Source organism: Berghia stephanieae, chromosome 15 (genome assembly GCF_034508935.2).
Source record: "Berghia stephanieae isolate SIO BIC M18660-M18661 chromosome 15, UCSD_Bste_1.3, whole genome shotgun sequence".
Classification (NCBI taxonomy): Eukaryota; Metazoa; Mollusca; class Gastropoda; order Nudibranchia; family Aeolidiidae; genus Berghia; species Berghia stephanieae.
In genome coordinates this window covers 400,954-411,128 of record NC_088374.1, presented here as the reverse complement: position 1 = coordinate 411,128, position 10,175 = coordinate 400,954, and the positions used below count along the sequence as shown (strand labels likewise).

Sequence of the window (10,175 nt, the reverse complement as noted above, 5' to 3'; positions counted from 1 at the left end):
TAATCATGAAATGTGATTTGGAATAACATTGTTCAGTACACCAAAATGTTAATCTTTTATTATCAAGCTCTGGCAAATCTAAAAACTTACAACACGATTATTCTTAGGATGGTATATATCTCTACGAGTAAATTGTAAACCTTTTTTTAATAATGGGCAATTCTATTTTCCATTGAATCAAATGGTTTTATTGTGTCCTTAACTCTGACTCTTTTACTACATTTTATTATTAGAAGAATGGAAAATTTCATTAATGAGAAGGTGGTGTCATGGCGATAACTATAGGTGATGGTACGGAAGACTTGGTCAAATCGTTTGGGCTAATTATAAGGCATCTGATCGCAGTCGCGGGATCTCCTATGCGGTAGTCTTACCGCAGACGACATTCAAGACTTAATTTGACCTTTATCCTCAGGATTCGTTCCAATTTGACCGCCCTTTGAAACCGAGCATGTATGATGGGCTCAAAATATTTTTCAATTAAGTTTAATTTCCACATACACCTGTATAATAATAAAGGCAGATAAGTGCATGTTCAAAATAGCCATTATTTATCCGAAATCACTGAGATATCTTCATTTATGTTACTAATCGATGAATTTTTATTGATGAAGGGGAACCCGAAACGTCCATGTTATGTTTTCGTATATTAAATTGGAACTTACATTTCAATTTCACACTGTTATTTATTTTACACTTTGTTGGCAGGAAAACTGGAATAAATCTTAATTTCAAATATTGACGTTTTGCGTTCAGTTCCTGTTCGGTTCGTGAACTTATAGATAGAATTCTGATGACGTCACGCAATGACCTACTTTAGTTCCGGATGGCCAAAGAACTTGGCTGGCTTGTAAACATTGATGTGAAAACAAGCTCGAGTCCAATTTTTAAAACGTGAAACGTGCCAAATAACTGCATAACCATCGGATTGCACTAGAAGACAGGGTCGAGATGGAGTCAAAATGTTCAGGTTACCATCCATTGGAAGACGAAGGACCCAAAAATAATAAATTTAACCCAGCGGAGACAGTTGCAGCGATCAGAAGAAAGGGATTTGGCGATGGCTCAAAATTAACTGCAGCCACCGAGTTTGCAATGATCGTTTTGTTAAAGGTAAAATTGATGGATAAATTAAAATCTTAAATATTATATATACGAATGAATTAATTTTAATTATTGTGAACAAAGCAAGTTTACTTCGCTCCAACATCATCTGTAGCCATTGTGGGCCAGGGCCATAGCATGTCACGGAGTTGGCGGCAACCGACCAAGGTCCTTGCCTTAATTTCTGACGTTGCAAGTTTATGATTTAGAAAAATATGTGTTTTATTCTTTTCATGGAAGAGAAATCAAATCAAAAATTTCAAACTCGGTGGTCTAACAAAATCTTCGGAGAGATTTTTTCACCGATGTGACTTTTCTATGCGAAACTCCGAAGTTGAGAGAAATCATCTGATCATCTCAGACTCAGATGTAATCTGTAGTCTGTAGGCGGTCTAGAAGGAATCATTTTAATTTTATGGTCCATACACGGTCCGGATGGATGATCTTTTATTTGTTGTGTTTAGTTATCAGATAGGACCATGAATATTTCATGCATTTCTCGTGCAACATACTCTAAATCAAAACCAAATGCCTCATTACCCATAGTGATAGGGCTACTTTCGTTTTCAAGATTGGCTTTTATGAGATTAGGAAGTCTTCCACTGTTGTTCTGATCATTCATTTTAGAATTATAATGTTCCAGTTTATAACTTATGCTTTGTCAAGATTATTTTATTGTGCATTTTAAAAACATTTTCTCCATTTGAAGAAATATTAAAAGTAAGGTTGCGTTTTTCTTAAGTTTTTTTTTTCCGTTCTCCGTTGGTGGTGTATTGTAAAGTAACACGAACAAACTGCTTTTCTACACGCTGTTGGACATGTAAATGCTAGTTTTTGACAGAAGTTTAACACGCTGCTTAGTGATTGCCAGTGTCAGTTTATAATGATAGGAATGGTTATTTTTTTACTGACAAAATTAATATTATAATTATTATTATTTTAAATTTTAATCCAAAGAAAGAAACAATCGACCTCTATCAATCCACTAAAATGACTTTTCATAATTTTCATAGTTAGAAACTAATTTTAACTCAAGGTGAGGATAGTTATAATGTTTCGTATAGTCATTGAATTAGGGCCTTCATATGGAATTTTTCCCAAATATGACAATAATAATAATAAAAAATTTCAATTAAAAAAAAATGTCCTTTGGGATCCCGATACTTTAATTGCAGCTATGTGGTATAGTTATCACCGTCATTTTGGAAGGATTAGGGTTCCAGACCCGTTCTGAGCAGTTGAGTCATTGGGAAAGGAACTTTATTCACATTCTCTCACCATACTCAGGCATAAATTGGGTAACTGGCTTTTAACATAGGCTGTAAATTTGCCGGCATTTCTGGCAATTTCGATCTGCCGGAACAAAAAATTAATTAAAATACTTTTTCATTTTGTTTAACAGCCTATTGAATTGGTAAAATTCTAAGAAAATATTCTAGGAAATGGGGATGTTTGCTCATGTTATTGAAAAAGCTTCAGCTCGAGGATTTTCAGGCAAGTTTTTCAGGGGGCAGATGCAGGCCTGTTAAACAGCATTGTCTCTTTCCGGAAAAAATGTAATATCGCCTAACAAGCGTCATGTCTCGACCTGCATGTAAAGTCTTGCTGTTAATAATAATAATAATGGTATAGATTTATAGTGCGCCAAACATCCTTCATCAGGAGGGCTCTGGGCGCCCAAAAAATGATTAGCTTAATCATGAAGCCCTAAACAGTACACGAACAACGCTAATTATACACATAATCAAAAAAAAGCCTGTCGGAATAAGAATGTCTTCAATCGACGCTTGAATTCACTAGTGAAGAAGTGTTGGCTATAAACCCTTGCAAAGCGCTTTGAACAAATTTTCATTTCATGGAAATTGCACTATATAATTGTTCTACCCTTGTTCTACTTTGACAAAGCTTGATGTAAATTTAACGGAAAGCTTAAGGATTGTAAAAAAAAAAATTAAAAATTGAGCTTTATATTATAGCGCAATATCCACTAAATGTGCTCAAAGCGCTGTACAAGGGGTCCCTGGTCAACAGCAACATTTAACATGTAGAACGGGACATGACGCCTTTTAGGCGACACTACAATTTTTCGGACAAAGAAAATGCTGTAAACGGCCAGGTATTCATTTTACACCTGAGTACGGTGAGAGAATATGAATAAAGAGCCTTTTCCAAGGACTCAACTATGCGTCGAGCGCGAGGCTCGAACCCATGACCTTCCGATCCAAAAACGAGTGTCATACCACTAGACCACATAGCCACACAAGGACCAGGACCAGATTGTAATAGGCAAGAAATGACGTAATATATTTCAACAATCAATTTTTTTTGCCTTTACAGGAAGGCCAGCATCACTGCTTGATGAAACTGATCCTGATTGGGTTCCAACGTTAAAGCTTGGACATGGGGCAGAGAAAAAAACAGACCATTACTCATGTCTTAAAGATAGGAACAAACGCAATGACTGCAGGCAGCAACGCTCTAGTTGAACAATCAACAATTGGAGAAACTAGCTCAATCATTGACCATGTAAATGTAAGTGTATTGATTGTATCTGCTTAAAACAATATTTATGTAGGCATGATATCTCTTCCTACATGTTAATGTTAATGTTTCTGTTGGCTTGGGACATCTTGTAGAGTGCTTTGGGTGGATATTGCATGCGCTATATAAAAATAAAAGCAGATCTCACTCTCAGGAAATTTAATAGGTCCAAATCAAGCAATTTTTTGGGGGTAAAAAGTGAGATTAGCAACGTTTGTGCCGTTCATTACACTTTAAGGTCATTGCATTGCCAGTTGAAAGGAAGTTGAATAGAGAGTGAAAAGATTGTAGATCTATGCACATAACAATAGACAAAGGGCACAAAATCATATTTCATATTGTAAAGTTAAGACACAAATCTATGACTATGAGGAATGTAATAAGACAATGGGAATAGAGCACATATCAAGTGACTTCATTTGCTCATAAGGTATGTAAGGAATGCCTGTCTGGTGAGCCAGTAATGAAGTCAAAAGTTTGTCCAAATTGTTGGTGCAAGAACTGACATCAAGAGAAGTTTTTTTTCAAATAACCAGACTGTACAAAAGCTTACATGGTTGAGTTTTAAGACTTTTAACTTCAGAGATAATAAATAACTGAACAAAAAAAACCATCACTTCATTTGAATCAAAAGCTTTGTCTTTATTATGTTGATTAATTTTGTTTTATTGAATGAATGGGCAATGCAATTAATAAAAGAGGAAGATCCATTAAATTTGAGGGAAATGAAATGAATACTATTGTGAGCATGTCCTTCTATGCTATGGATAGGTTGCCTTTTAGGATAGTTCATACAAAATTAGAAAATCCTGAAGGTTTTTGTCTTTGACTATAGCGTTACAAATTTTAAAAATATAGATTCTCTTTATTCACCTCTAGGGAAAATTTGTCTTTGGAGTCTATTCTAAAGGGAGACTGAAATAACCCAGCCATTGCCGCAACACAGCGCCACAAACTGAGCTAGGGCTGAGGTGACTTGCTCAAGGCCACACAAGGTAGTGACAAAGTGTTCTTATGATGAGATAGATAGAATTAAATGAGTTCACCCATATTGATTTATTCCTCAATTATTGAGATCTGGGAGGAAATGTTTATTAACCTTAGCTAAATGAATTTATTAATATTATAGTCTACATGTTATTTTTAATTGTCATTTCATTGTGGTAAAAGGCAATCTGCACAAATCAGCAGAATGACCAATCAAACGTTTTTTTACAGTAGCATGTACCTATTCCCTATGTACGTATGTACAAAATACACACGCTGGCAACAAATTAAATAAAAAAAATTTTAATAAATTATATGGCATAAAAGAAAAAAAAACATTCCCAGAAATGTAAAATATTATGGGCTAAGTTTGTCCATTTTTATTGGTTATTGCTAGCGGTATCTACAAGAAGTTGATGGTTTGGTGCAGCACTTGTAACACTCAATGGAATTTCCCGTGTAGAGAAAACATATATGTGTGTTTTTTGTATATTGGTGTAGGAAATACAGTTCTTATTTTTTTTTCTTTTTTGGCGAAGGCCAATAATTGCCCGAACATTACAGTACAGCAGATTTTCTGAGCATACATAGTTTGATTCCACAGGTGATAGAATTACATTTAGTTTTTAAAATATTTGCGTGTTACTTGTAGAGTTTGTAAATAAATAGTTTTAGAATTTTTAGGTTTGCCAGTAATTTTGTGCTCGATGATAAATATTTAACATTTGCTGTACGGAACAATGGTGATCCAAACTCTATTTTTTTTAAAAGAATAAATTTCCACATAATATGCCAAACCATTTTGGAATTCATCATAAGGTTCAGGCACTATTGACATTGAAGTTGAAGTCAAAGAAAAACTTTTTAAAAAAATTATTTTGACCTGTAAAATGAATGACTTGCGTATTTTAGGAAATGGGGCTTAAGTTTTCTTTGTTTTCAAACATATTAAAATATTAAAATTAAAATTCCCAGTGACACGATAGACGCCAGAGGTGGTAGGTCAATAATGTACTATTTGCTCTATGTATTAACTTAATCTTGGTATTTCTTTTACAGGATTGTGAAGACAGACATTTCAGGTTCCCATCTTGATGCTGAGCAGAAAGCACTTGTCGACACACGGAGTCCACTATAACCCAATTTTTGGGAATGGCGAACCTGAAACAAAAGGAAAGCAGTCAGACTTTTTATTCATTCTTTTCCAATAATGCTTGATTTTATATACCTTTGTAATCCTTTTCATTCTTTTCATTAGACTAATACATGTGTTAAAAATTTTTACTTTTGCCCGAAATGTTTGTGAAAAAATTGTACTAGTTGTAGTATTACTTCTGTTACCATTATTATATAGCAATGACTATGAAAATGTTTTTTTCTCTTTTTGAAGAAAATTTTTGTCTAAAATCCAAGCCCTATCTCCACTGAGTAAAAATGTTTTTGAATTTTGAAAATCCATTCATAAATAAACAAGTTATACAGTTTTAAAGGTGTCATTTATTTGGATGACCCGCAAAGAGGAAAAAAACGCGAAAATATGGGACGCTTTTTCGGCATTTTTTTTTTCGACCTTTGGTTGTATCTTGCGTAATAAGTGGATTAAAAGATTGAATCTTGAAGAGCAAATTAGGATGGTGTTTTGTAAAATATGGGAAAAGTACTCGTCATATTCATATGAAATTTTACAACCAAAAATAAGAAATGTTCATGTATTACCTTGTCAGCGACAAAACCTCCACGCCCGGTAGTTTTAGAAATATTTTACTCCAAAGAGTAAAAATCTATTTTTAACGGTCTTCTGGTAATCGCACGAGTTTTGTCGCTTGACATAATCTAAAATGACCTTTTTTCTAACAGTGTGCCAACTTTCAGTCATATTCATAGATAAGCAGCGTCGAAATTAATTTTTTTAAATAGCATATACGAAACGGCTTCGTCCCATATTTTGACGCGAATTCGGGCACTTCGTGAGCGAAAAAGAGGCCCAAAGATTTGTGCGGGATAGTCATTGCTATATTATATGTTCTGCAATAATATTCAAAACCTAATAATATTTTTGAATTGGCAAATAAATAGAAATCCATTGTATATTTAAACATGAAGTTGGAGCACAATAAAGAAAATAAAGTACTGTAATGACTTTTTTAAAATTTGTTTTATCCGTTGCTTTTGTAATTTGATGGTGAATGCTTGACTGAGTTCTCATTTTTCTACCCTGGGTGTGGGGTCATTGACCTTCCATTGTGGGCAAGGTCATTATTGCTTTCTTCACCCCCTATGTCTGTATTCCTTTTTCAGGTAGCTTTCTATTTTTGTTTTGGAATAAGATTACATGCTTTTTTTCCCTGTCCTTAGATGAGAGAGTGACAAATAGCTGTAAATTTATTTTGTAAATTTATAATCAACATTTTATAAACAATAGACTGGGTGGGGTCTTTGACTTCCCATGGTGGCAAGAGGGCATGCTGTGTCCTCTATCCCTTATATTGTTTTCCAAGTTTCTTTATGTCCTTGTCTTGGAATGAGATTACTTGGTTTTGTCCTTTCCCTTGCCGGAGTCTTTGGCTGAGAGAGAAACAGTCAAATGAATATTGTTGGTTTTGGGGAAAAAAAAAATTTTGTCTTGTAAATCAGTTCGCGTAAAATTTTTTTATTATATTATATATATATATGTGTATATATAATATGGGGGGCGAAGTGGCCGAGTGGTTAAGGCAGTGCACTGTGATCCGGATGTCCCAGGTTCGAGCCCCGCTTCAGGCACTTTCGTTTTTTTTCCTTGAGCAAGATTATTAACCCCCAATTTGCTCACTTGGACAACATGGGTGATTCCTGTTGACATCAGACATCTTGTTTGATGAGTTATCTATATTCCTTCGTGGAATGCCTAGGCGACGATATCTTATGATATCGCTGCGCAAAAGGCATAACGTAACTTAATATAATATAATAAAAAAATAATACGTGAACGTTTGAGTGTATTCCTCTTAGGGGGGACCTGTGCTTGTGTCAGGATGAGACTTTTGGGTGTTATCAGACTTAGTACACTGATAGCATTCTCTTGGAATCTACATTTGTTCCTCTTTGTCTTACTTTTCTTGTGTGCTTTTAATTGTAAATCTGGAAATTTTTACAATCCCATTTTATTCCTTTTTACTGGTGCTGAAATGTGTCGCAAGTGCAGTAAAACCCTTAAATCAAACATAAACATTTGAGTGTATTCCGTCTCTGGATGGAACTGTTAGGCGATCTCAAAACTAAGCACAATAATAACTTTGATCTACTTCTGCTCTGTATTTGATCCAAGCCCATTTTTCTTACAATTATTTCGCAACAGCTTTTAATTGTGCTGAAAATGACCTAATAGTGTCGCAAGCACCAAAAGTAGTCCATCAGAACCATTAGGTCTATAGAGCCAGATTTCATCCCAGTTTCTATAGTGTGAAAATAATAACTTGTTACCCTTCAAATAGGGCGCTTTTCTATTGCCAAATTACTGCTGGGTGTACAAAAATAAAAGAAAGGGGAGGGGGTGGGGTTTTAATTTCATCTAGGATATATCTCGGTCTCTTTGATTGTGAAATGGGTGCTCTACCAACTGAGTTAACGGGACTGCCATGAGTCGCAAAACCATTTAAACGTTTATGTCCGAACACACTGGCTGAGCAAATGTGAGTAAAGAGGCTTTTCCAAGGACTCGACTGAGTCTCCCATAGTAGAACTTGAACCTATTAAAGAAGTTTCTTATTTCTTTTTTTTTAAAGTTATTCATATTCTAGTTCAAGAAAATTCATTGTAATGAATATAGCCATGTGTTAAAAACCTCTATATCGTATTATCAATCCTGCATGGAGTAATATAAATAAATGTAGAAATCAAAATAATAATATGTAATAACAGTAATAATAATCATAGAAGTGAGATGAAAACGGGGGGGGGGTTACCTTAGCAGCTAGTACCACTTTCCCACAGCTAGGAGGCTTAAACCATTTTACATCCGTCACCCATCCATTGTAGGCCTGATTATAAGTAGTCAGTCCCCTGTAAGCCTGAAAAAAAAATTGTGGCAATGGTGGTAATATTATTCACACTTAGTTAACAACAGTGAATTAAATTTTCTGTGAAATGTGGAGTACTCATCTGAAAGGTTATTAGAATTATTCAGAGAGACACAATTCCATAACTCAACATCAGCCGTGGGGCTAAAAATTATATAGTTGGGGGATTGAGTAAAATATCGAATAAAAAAGTAGTCATTCAATGGAGCCGAAGTTTAACCTGGTTTGAAAAGCGGGAAACGGACCATATCAATTGCTACCCTTTAGATAGGACTCTAGTCTATGTCAAAGTACTTTCCGCTAGATCTAACAGACTCAGCTACCCAATCACTGCTGGATTGACAAGGGGAGTGGGATTAGAAAAAAAATATTCACTCGGGATCAAGCTCAGTCCCTTGGAATGGGGTGGGGCTTTTAAAACAGTCTTATGTGCATGATGTTTTGTTACTGTATTAATCAGTTTGATTTGGACGCGGACCACATTGATTTCATAGTCATTGCCTGCCCTGGTGTTTTTAATTTAAATTATTATTTATAATCTTTTGTGAATTCGGAGGAATTCATCACCTTAAAGGCAAAATAGTTGAAATTTGAATGTAACCTCAAAGACTCATTGATCCACTACTTAGACTGACTTAACTTAGACTAAACTTACTAAGACTAAGACTAAGATGATCACGACTCGTGAAGCAGGTCATATCATATTAATATTCCCGTGTCAGGTTCGACATATCTGTCTTCTGTGATTTTTTGAGAATAAATCTTACAATTAGCCGTGAATGGTGTAACATAGTATAGGTATAACATAGGGAAACGATTAAATAATACAGACTTACCGTGAAATGTGTAGACCGTGTAGACAGAAACTTGTGGTCGTGACGAGGTAGTTCGCTACATCAAACGATGAGACTGGCTGTAGTTCCTAAAGATTATGGCACCAGTTGTGTTCACAAATGGCATAGGGGTCTACATCATTAACGGGAATTTAAAAAAAATATATTTATGTCTAGAACCAGAAAAATATGGAAGATTATCGACAGAAACTAATATTTTACTATTCTACGCCATTGTCTTCCATTGCTTTCTGCCAGCCGGAAGTAAACTTCCACTCCGATCAGCTGTTTAACCGCATACTATCTATACGAGTGAGATGCAATCACGTTCTATGATAAAATAAGAGACCGACTAGTAGTTGTGTCGTATGGTCTTCACACCTCCAAGTGTGACTCATTCAGCCATTTGATGTAGAGAGACCGACTGAAAGGAAAGTTCTAATGGAGGACGAGACGGACCGGAGAGGAAACTGAATGCACTCAGTTTACCGCCTAATAGCCTTTATTTCTTCGCAAATATGGTGGTCTTCCAGTAGTGTGTTAAAATAAATATTAAAAAGGTTTGTCACTAGAACACCACTTATAATTCAGACGCTAATTGTTCCAATTAGGACACCCATTTATTGTAATTCGGACACCCGATTATTCCAAT

At 35.2% G+C, this 10,175-nt stretch overlaps 2 long non-coding RNA genes across 3 annotated transcripts; one reads left to right on the top strand and one right to left on the bottom strand.

The window, feature by feature from the left end:
• The first annotated feature begins 1,080 nt into the window (after positions 1 to 1,080).
• Positions 1,081 to 5,798, top strand: LOC144960634 (uncharacterized). 2 transcript variants are annotated; one of them, XR_013642896.1, is made up of 3 exons: positions 1,081 to 1,113; positions 3,442 to 3,636; positions 5,692 to 5,798. It is a non-coding gene; the product is annotated as an uncharacterized LOC144960634 (long non-coding RNA). The 2 variants fall into 2 exon arrangements; XR_013642895.1 differs by lacking the exon at positions 1,081 to 1,113 and adding an exon at positions 1,233 to 1,272.
• LOC144960633 (uncharacterized) lies at positions 5,655 to 9,649 on the bottom strand. The gene is made up of 3 exons (XR_013642894.1): positions 9,527 to 9,649; positions 8,577 to 8,681; positions 5,655 to 5,793 (listed from the first exon to the last, which is right to left on the bottom strand). It is a non-coding gene; the product is annotated as an uncharacterized LOC144960633 (long non-coding RNA).
• Positions 9,650 to 10,175: the final 526 nt, after the last annotated feature.